At 41.9% G+C, this 15,040-nt stretch overlaps 1 protein-coding gene across 7 annotated transcripts in view; it reads left to right on the forward strand.

Moving 5' to 3' along the window:
* Trpc4 (transient receptor potential cation channel subfamily C member 4) overlaps nt 1-15,040 on the forward strand; it is a 186,156-nt gene that overhangs the window by 138,033 nt on the left and 33,083 nt on the right. The gene's annotated exons all lie outside the window — the stretch shown is intronic.

Raw genomic sequence — 15,040 nt, forward strand, 5'->3', positions numbered from 1 at the left:
ATTATAGGAACAAACTTGCCCAAATTTGGGAACCTTACAGCTAGACCTTGGTCAATTAAAATGTTGCCAATATTTACCAAAATACCAAAGAAACACAATTTCTATCAATTTTATGGAAAGCAAGCTCCCTTGAGAATAGGAACATAATTTTATAATGTTCCCTCTATGCATTAATGGCAACCTCAAACAGTGGTTAAGATGGCAAAGGACAGTCACTTACTGTAAGGAGATTGTTGTGCATGTGACTGTCAGTCTGCCCTTGGTAGTGCAGTCCTCTGTGGTTCAGGTCCTGAGATGGACCTGCAGAGTCAGTTTGGGTCCACCCGGTACTGAGACATGTAGTTGGTCCCATTATCTCACAGAATTCCAGGGTTATATGACTCTAGCTGTACTCTGACACTTCCACACTTCCAGGTACCTAAAAATCACCAGGAAATCTTTGGGGCCTCTTCTCTATGCCAGGATTTTAAGTTGATTCTGTCACGGGAAGATCTGAATTTGTATTTGAAGAGATTAAATTAAGCCTGGCATCTTGTTGTTACTGTTACAGATTTTTTTTAATCTTTGTTGACATCACATTTTGTACATGTTTATGGGATGTGGTATAATATTTTAACACATGTCTAGACTATATACTAACAAGATCAGGGTAATTGCTATCTACATCTCTTTATCATTTCTTTATGTTTAGAGCCTTCAAAGACTTGAGGCTCTTCTGTGTATATAAATTATGTGTTTATGCAATGTCTGTAAATATATATACATATATATGTGTGTGTATGTCATTATAAACTACAATAACACTCATATGATCTATTATATAACAACTTTAAATAAAAAATAAATGTGGTTAAAACTAAAGAGATAGATATCTCATATCTTGCTTTTGGCATTACAATAGTTCTAAGAGTCAAGCCTTCAGTACAGGATCAGAAAAGGAATATATATATTTCCCATTATTAATCTCCCCCAGCTCCTCTTCTATCTTTTCTTAATTTTAAATTTAAGAGTTTTTTGAAAATTTCATACATGCTTACTGTATTTACACCATGCCCACCCTGTCTCTCTCCCCCTTCCCACTCCTTCTGTGCCCCTACCCAATTGCAAATTCATGATCTCTTCTTTAATTACTGCTCTTACATATGTCAGTTGCCCTCTACTGTTTTCTTGCCTCCTCTGGTCTTCAGTGTTGTTCAACTTTCAGAGTTTAGCCTCTACGAAAAGAGAGAATAGGGCATTGCAGACCTCTCTGTGTCTGGCTCATTACACTTAGCAGAAATCCATGGTTCCAGCATGCTCTGTAAATAAGATGACTCCTTTTCATGGATGATTCATATCCTGTTCCATGTGTGCTGCATTTTATTTATCTATCCTTTCTCTAATAAATAAGGCAATGAATTGACTCTGGCATTGCCTGTTATAAACCATGCTACCATGAGAGTACAGGTACAGATAGTATTTCTCATTTTTATTAGCTCTTTGAGAATTTTGTATTTTGATCCTATTCATTCCCTCCCCCAGTGCCTTCCAGGTCCACCCAGTTCCTCACCAACCCAACGTTGTGTCCTCTCTTTTTCCTAATACGTGTTGCCCATATACTCTTAGGTGTATGGCCTTCCACTATAACATGACTGATTAATCAGGGACACATCCTTAAAGACAACTGTCCATCCCTCTCTTAGCAGCTGTAAATTGCCAATAGCTCCTCAGCTAGGGATGGGACTTCATGCCCATCTCCCCTCTGTATGGTGGGATTTGTCTGACTTGAGTTTGTGCATGCTGTCACAAACACTGAGTTCATAGGGACAAATGACCTGCCTTTAGAAAACACTGTTACATTGTTGTCTCCTGCCACCTCTTGCTCACACAGTCTTTCTGTGCCTTCTCCCACAATGGTCCCTGAACCTTGGGGAGGAGTAGTGTGATATAGAGGTCTCATTTAGGGTCAAGAATTCCAGTCACTCTCTATACCTTGTATCTCTGCAAAGATGGGCTTCTCTGATGAGGGCTGAGATGTACATTCATCTATGGGTGTAACAATAGGTTATTGGGAGTCAGATTAACAGATACACTGCTTTGATATTTGTGGGGGTCCACAGAGGTTTCCTAGTGAGTTCTGAGCTTGCTTTACCCAGCAGGGCTGTATAAGGGGATGGATTGAGCATGTGCATGGTTACCAGGTGTTTGGAAAGGTCTGCACTTGGGCTATGTTGTATGCTTTGATATTTGCCTCACCCCCTGACATTGTTATAAAAAGCCCTTTAGAAGAGATACCAGGGGCTAGAGGATTTTGATCCAGGTCCTCCCAAAGCTATCCTGTGTTTCTGTCTGTTTCTCTCCCTACTATATTTCTATCTACAAATTCCTTATGCCTTTTTCCTCCTCATAGGAACCCTGTGAAAGGTGGGAATTGGGAGTGGGTCTCCCATAGATGGTGTCAGAACTAGGGACTTGGGTGCAGAGGAAGTTAAAGAAGAGTAAGAAAGAACCTGTGGAAGCAGTTGGATGTGTCCAGTTCCGTAGTGAAAGTTAAAGGTGGTAGTATTTTATTCTTCGGGAGCTATAACTGTAAATATAAAGCAGTATAGAAATAGTTAGGCCTTAGGGAGTGTCTCTATTTGTCTAGGTTTCTTCCTTTTCCTTTCTCTTAATTTCTATCTATTAAAATTAGGAAAATATAAGTATAATATAGGAACATAGAGTAGGGAAAACTTACGGTGAAGTAGAAAAGCAATGAGACAGAGGAGCTGTGTTATTGGGACTCTGAACGCAGACTCTTGGAGAAGAATTGAAGTCATGCAAAAATACTATGATGAAAATGGGCAGAAAAAGATTCCTGTGGAAGCTTTCAGCCTGAGGACAGCTTAAATCTGAGTCCTGAGTGGCAGGGGGCAAATACTTTCCCTGAGGCAGATTCAAGTGAGATAAAAACCAATGCCACTGGATAAAAGTGCTTGCTGGTAACACCATTCTGTAGTTAAAGTTTTCCTGCCTGGCCCACAGTCAGGACAAATCTCTCTCACCCGCCAGGCCCATAGACGTTCAGACCCAACCAAGTAAACACACAGAAACTTACATTGTTTAGAAACTGTATGGCCGTGGCAGGCTTTTTGTTATCTACTTCTTCTATCTTAAATTAACTGATTTCTATTAATCTATACTTTGCCACGTGGCTCGTGGCTGATCATTACCTTACATCCTCCTTGTCATGGCAGCAGCTGTCAGTATCTCTGCCCCAGCCTTCATTTCCCAGAATTCTCTTCTCTCTTGTCCCACCTATACTTCCTGTCTGGCCACTGGCCAAACAGCATTTTATTTATACAGAGCGATATCCATAGCACTTCCCCCCCATTTTTTTTTAAAAGGAAGGTTTTAACTTTTACATAGTAAAATTACATATAATAAAACAATTATCAAGCAAGAATTACAGTTACAATATTAAAGAAGATATCTTATCTATCTTATATTTGTGAGTCTAAAGGTTTTATAGCTAACTTATCTTGTATCATAACTGAGGAAATTATAACTATCTAGTCTTCAACCACATCAAAGACCTCAGAAGGATATAATATTACCTGAGAACCGGGAGAAGGATGCAAGCAACTTTCAGGAGTCTTGAAGGGTAGACAGAGACAGCTGGCAGCCTGGACAGTCACCTAATGTTCCTTTGTAAAGTTGGGGCATTTGTCTTTAGCCCACAGGGCTAGAGTTTCTCAGTCACTTTTCTCAGTGTCCTGTAGAATGTCTGGCAGTTTCCTCTGTGAAGCAGGAACCTAAAGGACCATTTTGTCAAGCAAAGTTCAGTGGTCATCTTTCTATGGGTCCTGCATGTCCAGTTGATCAAGCAGTCTAGGCAAGAACAGTTTCTTGCCCAAATGGCTATTTTTGCCAAGGTGAAGATAAACTCCATATGAAGTGCCTTCAGTGTCCATCCTCCTCTCTGAAGTAAATTGGTGCTGCCAGGAGCAGACATGTCTCACTGTCCAGAAAGTCTAAATTTTTAAAAATATTTTAAATGCCATATTCTGTAGACCTTTGAAGTGTTTGAAGATTACCTGTCTGTCTGAAACATATCTATGTATACCTAGAAAATGTAACATGACTATAAGTTTGACTAGCATAGAAGACTAATTGATCTGTATTTCTTAATTATCCATTACAATTTAAATGAGTTGTATAAATATAATATCTCAAACGAGAGTAAAAATATATATATAGTATAACAAAATTAACTTTAAGTTTATATCAGTAGACTAAAATCTATACCAATGTAAGACATTTTAAACAAGTTGTTGTTCTTTAAAAGTAAGTTTATTAATCTACCCTTTCATCCTATTATATCTATATCACCATTCAATTAGGGTTAGTTCCTTCTTGGCCATGAAGCTGAAATTAGGGAACAGAAGTCTTGGGAAAAACTTAGTAATCTCTCTCTCTTTTAAAAACTGGAAGCTGTTCAGGTCTTTCCCTCTCAGATCTCTCTTCTTTCTGAGGGACAAATTAGACTTCATCCAAGGGAACAAAATCCCCTAGAGCATTGCAAACCCTCACTGCTAGCTCTGCTAGTCCTGTCTCCCCTTCAAGCCAGTCTTAGAAAAGCAGCGAGGGGCAGAGCATGCGCAGAGGTGCAGAGGAGGCTCAGCTGCTGCGGGACACTTGGCTGGGCCCAGCTGTGGGAGAAGAGTGTGGAGCTCTTGGTGTAGGGCCTGAGCCATGGTGGTGTCTGCAGCATCAGGGGAGGGAGGGGGATATCCTGGAGGAGGGGACAGGCCAGGAAAAAGAGGATCTATCCAGGGGAAAAAAATCTCTCCTAAAAAGCTCTTATTTCAAGTACTCTTTTCACTGACACGGTGAGGAGGGGGAGTGAAGCCCCAAAGGGTTTTTTGCTGCTCTGGTTTGAGTGCATGTGGATGGGCATGACCCACTCCAGGGACACTGCCAGGTGAAGAGTCTGATTAAGGAGGAACATCTGTGTCCTGATATGAGCTTAGAGAATACAAAAAACCTCCTGTGGCAAAAAGAACAAAAGCTTGATCTTGACAGACCCTGTGAACAGAACTGGGAGAGCAACAGGCACAATTGGTTACAGCTGGGTTTTCTTCTGAACCCAGAAAGGCAGCTTGGGAAATGTAGTTCATAACAGCATGACGGCATAAAGAAACTCAACGTGCTGAATATAATTTGTAACACCCTGGCAGTATAAGCAGGCCGTGAAAAAAACTCAGATAGAGCAGTAAAATCCCCAAGGGAAATACTGCCATTACAGCACTGCCCAAAAATTCTGCTTTTTCAGCTTCAACATGTAGCTTTTTCACAGGTGCTATTAGAAAGCTTAGCTTATGACCCAGGAAACCTTGCCTGTCAAGAGGCAATTAAACTGCTAGTGCCAATTGTCAACAAGCCATTTTGAGAAAGCAAGGGAAAATGGTTCGGACACCAGGAAATTGCTTTAGGTATGGAAAAAGAAAACTTATGGGCAAATAAGAAACTTGGGTTGTGCTTGAAATGCAAGAGAGAAACATTGGCATCATTAAAAGAGCTCATAGTAATCTTAAAAAGCAGCTTCAAAAAACTAAGAAGGGGGGAAATTGCACCCTCAGTTACCAAATGAAGCTTGATGGCTGCCTGAGTTTGGTGAGGTGTGTGGAACAAAGAAATGTCAGCTCTAATAATACCGTAGCTGCTGACATTTCTCCAGAAAAGCTGGGGAACCTGGAGCCACACCACTTCAGTTTCAATGCAGGTTCCTTTAAGAAAGATAGTTCCTAATAGCTGCACAGCAAGTTTTTTTCTAAGAGCTTTGCAGCAGCTCATTATGGTAATTTCACCCTCATCCTGAGGCAAGATTCTTGGGAAAAACTGCCATACAGTGCTGCTTTAGCTAGGAATGAAGTTTCAACAGCACTTTGTTTGAATTGTGGCACTTGGGGGAGCTGCAATGAGTTTGGGTGATGGGACAGCCCCCGACTGGTAACCATCTACCACTGGGTACACTTCTGCCAGTTCCAGAATGGCTGAAAGGGCCCAGTGGGAAAGGTGAATTTGGGGGAGTGACATTGTCCCGAGTGTTACAGCTCCCTGGCAACAGCACTCACCAAATCCCAGGGTGGAAGGAATTGGATATAACAACTCTAGAGCCATTGATGAATTAGGCTCTGGTTTCAACTGTCAGAGAAACTTAAGGATGTTATCAAAACTGACTATGAACTTCAAAAATGAAGCAGTTTTGAGTTCACCTGCAATTTTAACTGTGATGATTCTCGATTCATGTACTCTGTCTTATTGGAAGAAAATGTAAATAGTTCTGTTAAGAGATTTACTTTAGATGTTTGTGAAAGTTTACAAGGTAGTCCTGTAGAGAGTTTATTTTTGAATATGTGTGTAAAAAGAATAAATATGTATAGTGATATCGTGCTAGTTGTAAATATGTATAGTAATGTTCATACTAGAATTATGTTGATATTAATGAACCAGGATTTGGTGATACTAAGGGAATCTTTAAGTTTGATGCACTTTATTTGATGCATTTGCATCGAGAGTTTATTGATTTGAAACAAGGCCTTGGCACAGCTAAGGCTGCTATAGACATCTTAAGACCCATTCAAAAATAACATTCCATCTTGGTCATCCTCTATTCCTTTAGTGGAGGTGTGGCAGCTTAGGGATCACTGTGGTTGTTCCAACTATTTGCAAGCTCTTAGCAAGGACCTGAGTCAGCGCTGAGTTAAGTTCTGTACCCCCTCCTGCCAGAGGCTGATAGTCAAAGTTGGGCAACTTCCTTCTTGATAGCTTCCAACCTAAGCCAGAGTATGCTTGATGGAAAGTGTATCTCCATGACGGGTAAGGAAGATTAATAAAGAACGATGACTGGGGGTTGGGGATTTAGCTCAGTGGTAGAGCGCTTGCCTAGCAAGCACAAGGCCCTGGGTTTGATCCTCAGCTCTGGAAAAAAAAAAAGGATAACCTAAGACAGGCACAGCCTATCTGAGGGGCCTGAGGGACTCCTTAAAATATTAAGAGGAGGAACCTGTGGGAGCCCACAGAGGTTTCCTGGTGAAATCTGAGCTTTCTTTACCCAGCAGGCTGCATGAGGGGATGGATTGACCCTGTGCATGGATACCAGGTGTTTGGAAGGGTCTGCACTTGGGCTGTATGGTATGCTTTGATCTAGCAAAGGGGAGGTCTTTTGCCTCATCCCTTGGCATTGTTATAGAAAGCTCTTTTGGAGAGACATAAGGGGCTAGTGGATTTCGATCCAGGTTTCTGTCTGTTTCTCTCCCTACTATATTTCTATCTACAAATTCCTTACGCCTCTCTCCTCCTCATAGGAGCCCTGTGAGAGGTGGGAGCAGCCCTCCCACAGACATTCTGACACCATTTCCCATTCTAAAACTGGCAGATCTGAATCTTTGCAGTATTCTGTTCTTAGTCCAGTGAGGTTCCTCAGATTTCTGTGCCACCTAATAGATGTACTTGTTTACATTCCCATCAGCGGTTTTGAGAGTTTCCTTTTGCATGCATATTTATCGCAAATTATCTTTTGACCTATTTAGTAATAACTATTCTGTCTTAGAGAAATGGTATCTTCTCTTCATTTTAATTTACATTCTTGTGATGTTTTGTGACACTGGACTTTACTTCATGGACTCACTGATTATTTGTGTTTCGTCTTCTGAGAAATGTCCATTCAGATCATTGACCCACTTTAGAAATGGAGTTACTTGGTTTTTGTTGTGGAGTTTCTTGTTGTTGAAGGAAGACACTTTGAAGATTGAATCAACAACGAGCTCTTTAAATACAATTACCATCAAAAACATTTCAAGTAAGATAAATAATGTTCACTCACATTATTGTGATGCTACTTTTGATGCAGGTGGTTTCCATATGTAAGAATTCAAGTGTTTATTGTGTGCATTTACACAGATGAGTTAAGCCTTTATATGGGGGAGGGTATGAAAAGAGAGGAGAGAGAAAGAGAGACAGAAAGAGAGGGGGAGAGAGAGAGGATTAAGAGAGAGCTCTATTTCCCTTTTAGGACATGTTCCCAATATAGACTCTCACTGACCCATCTCCCACAGACTCTGCAACCCCCCAATGTTACCAATACCTGTTGTCCTTTGATGAACATTGCAGATCCAAATGACAGCACAGCCTTTGAAACCAAGACTATTCATGATGTGACTACAGCTTATATACCACTTATTACTTATACTGCTTGAAACAAGCTGCTTAATATCTCAAGTACCTTTTCTGATGAATAGCAATAATCATCAAACTCAATGTGAGGAGCTCACATAAAAATTAAGTATTTACTCTAACTTTGTATAATGCCCTAGTTTGGGGTCTCTGTTCCTATGATAAACGCTACCAAAAGTGACCTGGGAAGGAAAGGGTTTACCTTCTCTCACAGCTTACAGTCCACTGTGAAAGGAAGTCCAGACAGGAACCTGGAGGCAGGAACTGAAGCAAAGATCATGAAGAAATGCTGCTTACAGACTTACTTCCAAAGCTTGTTTGGGTTGTTTTCTTACACAACCCAGGACCGCCAGCACAGAGGTGGCACTGCCCACAGTGGACTGTACCACCCTATGTCTGTCATTAATCAAGAATATACCCCCAAAGACTGGCCTAAAGGCCACTCTAATGAAGGAAATTCTTCAACTGATGCCCCTATTTGCCTCTTTGTGTTGCCTGTGTTGCAATACTCCCGAGCAAAATCACTACAGAGCCAATATCTGATACAAAACACACAGGGGTTTGTTGATAACAAGCAAACTGGGGCTTGGTCCTTGTCCAACATTCCAACACAGCAGGTAGAGGACAATGGTCCTGAGCTCTCAGAATGAGGGGTTTTTAAAAGGAAAAAACCACAAGCAGGGTGGCACAAGCCTTTGCATCATATGATCAGGTGAGGGTGTGTAACCTTTGAATTTACTGGTTGGGGGTTAGAGTTATCATTTTTGGGCAGGCCTGGACAGTTCCCAGGTTTTGGCCTTGAGCTGCCATGGAGGCTGGCTGGCCTAGCAAATACCGACTGTGGGGGCTGACTCAGTGACCCAGGGTCTGTCCTTGACTCATGCACATAGCTCTAAGTTGGTGAGGGGTCAATTGGCTGAACCTTGAGTGGTCAGAATACATGCCAAAAGGGAGCTAGTGCAAGGACTGTGTCTTTTGTTCATGGCCCTCCCAGAAACTGCTTGCTCAAGTCTCAGGAAATTGAAATTGAGGCCTGATCTCTGAGAGAAGACTGAGCAGCCTGTTATGGCGTCTGCTTAGTCCTTTCATTTGTTGGTGTCTTTCATTTGTGTCAAGTTGACTTAAACGAAGCAGCATGTACATGTAAGGTAACAGTGTTACAGTGTTCATCGACTGGGCATACACACATACAGGACTTCACTTTTCTCTTTGAATGTGAGCTTTGATTGTGCTTCCTTGCATGCTTTGCTGGTTTTTATACCTCATGGGATGGTTGTTCTTAAATTTTTCTCCTAATACACAAGAGATTGTTGATCTCCAGAACACAATTTTAAATCTTATTTTGGCTTCATTGAGACTGATTCAGTCCTACTCTTCACCCACCCCATTTCTATATGCAAGGCTTGTCTCTCAGGTTTAGCTTCAATCATTTGACAGGTATGATTAAATATCTACAACCCTTGACTGGGTAGCATGTATTTTTGACAATCAAAATTAATATGAATGATTTTATACAAGCAATTGTTTTCACAGCCATCATAGTTTTTTACATCATTTTGATAAACAGCTTTGACTGTATGACTCCACTGACCAGTTAACAGGTGGACAAAGACTGTTGCTTCTGTCTTATGAGTGATTACACACCACAGTCAGCTTCACAGATAGTGTTTTCTGTGATATTGTTCTGTTTTGCAGCAAGGAACTATTATAGACAATTGAATATGACTTGTTTGTTCTAGAATTATCTACTAGGGAAGAAATTCTTATGCCATTCTCTTGTCTTTTTCTACTTTATTAACACAGAGGGAAACATTTTCATCTTGTAAAATAGTCATTAAAATTAATATTTTTTCCTGTAACATCATGTGACAAATGTGCTGGTCAGATTGCATTACTATATCAAATACCCCAGACAATCAACTCACAAAGAGAAAAGGTCTTCTTTGGTTAAGGTGGTTGTCCATGGTTACTTGGCACTTCTGTAACATGTTAGGAAGTACATGATGGAGCCAACTAGCCACCTATGTGGGTCAGAGAGGAATAAGAAAGAGACAATGGTCCCCTAATCCCCTCCTAGGGCATCTCCCTAAGGTTTTCTCATCTCCCATTAGCACCAAACTGGAGGTCATGGCTTTAGCAAATGAGCGTTAGGAAGACATTCAAGATCTGACTATGGCATCACCCATTTTCATAATACATCCACCTAAAAGTTTACCTCGTTTTTATTTACAGTTTGGCTTTCATGAATATGCATCAGCTTATAAAGGGCGTGAAGATGAAGTAGCATATTTTCCTATCGTCTAGGAATGGATGAACCAATATTATGATTCTCTCCATCATCAGCTCTTAACACTCCTGCCAAGGTCTTCATGACTTGGGTCCAACCTACTCAGGCTCCTCTCACTGTTCCTAAACCCTCAGCTATATCCAGAAGCCCACATTTCTACAAATGATTCACCTTCCATATCTTCTGTGTCCTTAAACATGCCTGACTCTTCTCTTGTGATTTTAGAGCTTCAAAAGCAAAAAACTTCAGAGACACTAGGAACCCCACAACACATGGCTGCTTATGTCTACAGAAAAGAGGAGTTCTCTTAGAAAGATCGATCTCAGAGGAAAAGGAGGCTTTAGGAAAAATTGCATCACAGTAGGAATGTAGTGAAAAACAATGGCTTGATGGGGTGGGGAAATATCCATGATGTTCTCAGAAAGGTAGGAGGTGTTAGGACACCTGCTGTTCTTTCCTCTACAGGTTAGTCTACAGCATTGGGTTACCATCTTGGGCCTTTGGGATCCTAATGTCCCCTTATCTCCTTCTAAGGTAACAATAGGCATTTCTTGATTAGTGTCTGTGTGTTTCACAATGGTGGTTCCATGTGGTGGTTTCTCCTTTCATCATATGTGAGTACCTTAAAGACAGAACTTAACTATCTTTAGGCATCCATTGTAGGATTCATGGATGAGTAACATATGAAAAGTCTAAATTTTTAGAATTTACATTAATTTATAGGAAAGGGCTAAGTGTTCATGAACAGCATTTGGGAAGAACGTGGCAAAACTGAAAATCTAGGGAATCACAAGTGCAGTAGGTTTGAGCTAGGGCATTGAGTACTAGACTACAGACAAATAATGCAAGATACAGGTTTCCTCTGTGAGCTCTTAAGAAGTCAACATGTCATCTCCAGGAAAATCCCACCATGAGAATATTAATACATGCCATGGCCAATTTTCTCCTTTAGAAGATAATTTAGCAACAAATAAATGGGGAACTATGGTCTAAGGCAAAGCACTTAGGACTCATCTTTGTGATAATGGAGGAAAGAGGGGAAACTGTTCTGAGATAGAGTGAGGAAGGTGGGCAGGCATTATGCTTGGTGTTGGATGTTGTGGCTATGATTGAGCCATTCCCTCAGATCAGGAGGCATCGATGTAAGGATGGAAAGGTGATGCATCCTCTTTTCTGTCTAAATTTGAGATATCCAAATGGGAAAAGTCAATCCGACAGTAGAGTATGAAATAGGACTAGAAGGTGGGAAGTCTAGGCTAGAGATGGGGAATTGGGGTCAGCCCCGACAGCTGATAGTGTGAGAGGTGCCTGGGGGAGCTAGTGGATGAGAAGAGGCGGGGAAAGCAAGCTTATAACTAAAGAGCAGGTGAGACAGAGGAACGTGCAAGGCCTTGGTACAACCTAGCCCAGGGGTGGAGTTGAAAACATGAAAAAATGGCTAATTTAATTACTTTAAAATTTTTGTTTACATATTTATTTCATACATTTCTACCCTCCTTCTCCCCATGCCAGCTCATCCTGTGTCTCCCCATGCTCTCTCTCTCTCTCACACACACACACCCTACTGAGTCCATTTAGTGTTGCTCATATTTACCTGTATAGGGATGACCACGAGACTGGATGACCTACTGGGGGCTCCTCCCTGGAGAAGACTGATTATTCCTGTCTCAGCAGCCACCCACTGCCTGTAGCTCTTCATCTAGCGGTGGGGCACTATGAGATTTCCCCATCTACACTGGTGGGTCAGCCGGTGTTGTCACTGTGCGGGTCTTGTTTAGGTGACCATATTGTTGAACTATCATTGGTGCAGCATCCCTGTCATGTCTAGAAGACACTGTCTCACAGAAGGTGTCCTGTCTTCTGGCTCTTACAGTCCTTCCACTCTCTCTTCCAAGATGTTTCCTGAGCCTTAGGCACAGGGGTTGCAGTGTAGATCTAACAGCTAAAGTTTGGCACCCCACAGTCAGCTGTTCTCTATATTTTGTAATAGAAAAAAAAATGACATTAAATTTTTTATGGTTAATTTTTTTATCACTGAGCCGAAGAAAAAAAATTAAATTTTCAAATTTCAGTTTATCTTCTCTTTAGTAATTTCTATTTCTTTGTTAAATTTTTCTCATATCTTGAATTGTTTTCATCATTTCATTCAATTGTATTTTTTACAGTCTTCTTTGAGGCCTTTATTCATATCCTTTTTCAGATTCTTAAACATACTCATAATTGCTGTTTTGAAGTCCTTGTCTTGTGATTTAGCTGAACTGCCCCTGGGGAATGGTGTGACAGGAGTGCTGGCTCCTGGTGGAAGCACCTGTCTTGGCTGCTGATGGTTGCACTGTTGTGCTGGGAACTAGACATCTGGAGTTAGGGTGTTTGCAGTGTGTCTTGGTGTAGCTTTCTGCTCTCTCCTTTGCTGGGTGTGTGTTCAGTTCTTTGGTTGGTGTTACCCCACTCTGACAGGTGGTGGACCAGAAGAATGAGGCTTGTTTTCCAGTATTAGGACCACTCTGTGTCTTAAGGTTCAGACTCTGATTGTTCTAAGATCTGAAGTTCTGGTTAGCTCTGCTTTCAGACTCCAAGCAGTACTGATGGGTGCAGAGGATGATGCGGTTTGTAGGGTGAGTGGTATGCTAGAGGTGCAGTGGGGGGACTGACTCTGGAGGTCTCTTATGTGACTTGGGTCCTGTCTTCCTCAGTGTTCTCTTGCTGTGAAGAGGCACCATGACCACAGCAATTTATAAAAGAAAGCATTTAACTGAGGGCTTGTTTACAGTTTCAGAGGTTTAGTCCTTTATCATCACAGTGGAAAGCATGGTGGCATACAGAGGAAAGGGTGCTGGAGAAGTAGCTAAGGGCTAGATCCTAATCAGCTGGCTGGCAGAGAGAGAGACTCTGGGTCTGGCTTGGGCTTTTAAAACCTCAAAGCTCACCCCCAGTGATACACACTTACATCTCCTAATCCTTTCAAATAACACCACTCCCTGGTAACTATGCATTCAAATTTATGAGCCTATTGGAGCCATCCTCATCCAAACTACCGCAGGCCCACCTCCACTAAGGGAGGTGGAGGCAGAACTAGAGGTGCCCTGGGCTGCCAGGAATGACCGAGCATCTGAAGGGGATGAAGATGGTTGTGAGGAGGCTGGAGTATAGGTTCCCTAAAAAAAAAAACAGATGAGGAAAAATAGGGGTGGCCTCCTTAAGCCCCAGCCAAGAGGGGTGGCTGTGGGGTCTCTCCAGGTTGTTGGAGAGTCACAAAAAGAATGGAGGTGGGCTTGGAGGAGTGGCTGAGTTGGGTGACAAGGAAGAACTAGGGGGACCCTGGATTCACAGCACCAGCAAGCCCAGACCAAGGGGATGGAGGTGGGCTAGGAGGAGGACCTGGGACCAAAATCAAATTTCCAAATTAACATGTTAATACCCAACTATAGGTTTAGAAAATACACCAGTGGTCAAATACTTTATTCTCTAGAGGTTAAAAGAATGTTGTGGTTTGCAAAGCTTTTTAATTGCTTCTTGAAACAATGGCTTATTTACTTTAGCTCAGTGTGCAGCCCAGTCTAACTTTGAACTCATATAACTTATGCTGTCCTCCAACTCACAATCTTCTCTTGAGTCTTGGGTGCTGGGATTACAGCTGTACAGTGCTAGGCCTGGCTCAGTGGCCTCTTTAGAAGCCTAAGAAATTGTGCCTGTGCATGGCAGGATTAAACTACAGCTGAAAAGAATACACTAAAAGCACTTATTACTCACTCTTCATGTCTCCATTCTCTGACAGGAACCAAGGTGTCTGCACCAGAAAACAGACAAATTATTGATTTACACTGTGATCTGAACCTCAGTCCCCATGTTCCGATTCCCCGATTGGGGTGTGTGTGTGTGTGCATATGCGTGTGCGTTCATGCGTGCGTGTGTGCGTGTGCGTGTGCGTGTGCGTGTGTGTGTGTGTGTGTGAGAGAGAGAGAGAGAGAGAGAGAGATGAGAGCCAGATGTGCCCTGTGCACACGGGATTTCTACAGTAAGAAAGGAAATCGGAAATTATGAATCTCAGAAATTACGGGATGCAGCTGAGCTGGCTGCCCATCTTTTCCCCTGGGGAGAGAAAGACCTTAGCTTTCTTAAGTAAATAAATATTCTCTACAGAACAAGGTCCCTGGGTTTATTATCAGGAGAATGGAAGCCTGTGGCTCCAGGGGAGATATTTGTGAGTCCCCCAGGAGCCTTTGTATCTTTTAATGGTAGTTTGCCATTACAACACCATTAAACCCAAATAGCAGCAATGTTTCCTCAAAAAGCCTGACTCTGTGTGGTGTGATGATGTCTGTAAAGCATCACTTCCTAACCGCTACCAGCCCTACTAGACTCTGAATCAGTGTGGATGCTTATATAAGGGCAGAACTAGTCTTGTGCTTTAGAAGATTTCCCAGTATGATTCTCTCAGTCACAGCCAAGAACTCCCATTAAGAAGGGCTCTGTGTATATCATGTTCTTAGTAGAAATACACTCTGTTACAGTGTCATGATGGCATCTACATCAGGTTGCCTCCAACTGGTGTAAAAC

The sequence above is a fragment of the Onychomys torridus genome, chromosome 6 (genome assembly GCF_903995425.1).
Source record: "Onychomys torridus chromosome 6, mOncTor1.1, whole genome shotgun sequence".
Classification (NCBI taxonomy): Eukaryota; Metazoa; Chordata; class Mammalia; order Rodentia; family Cricetidae; genus Onychomys; species Onychomys torridus.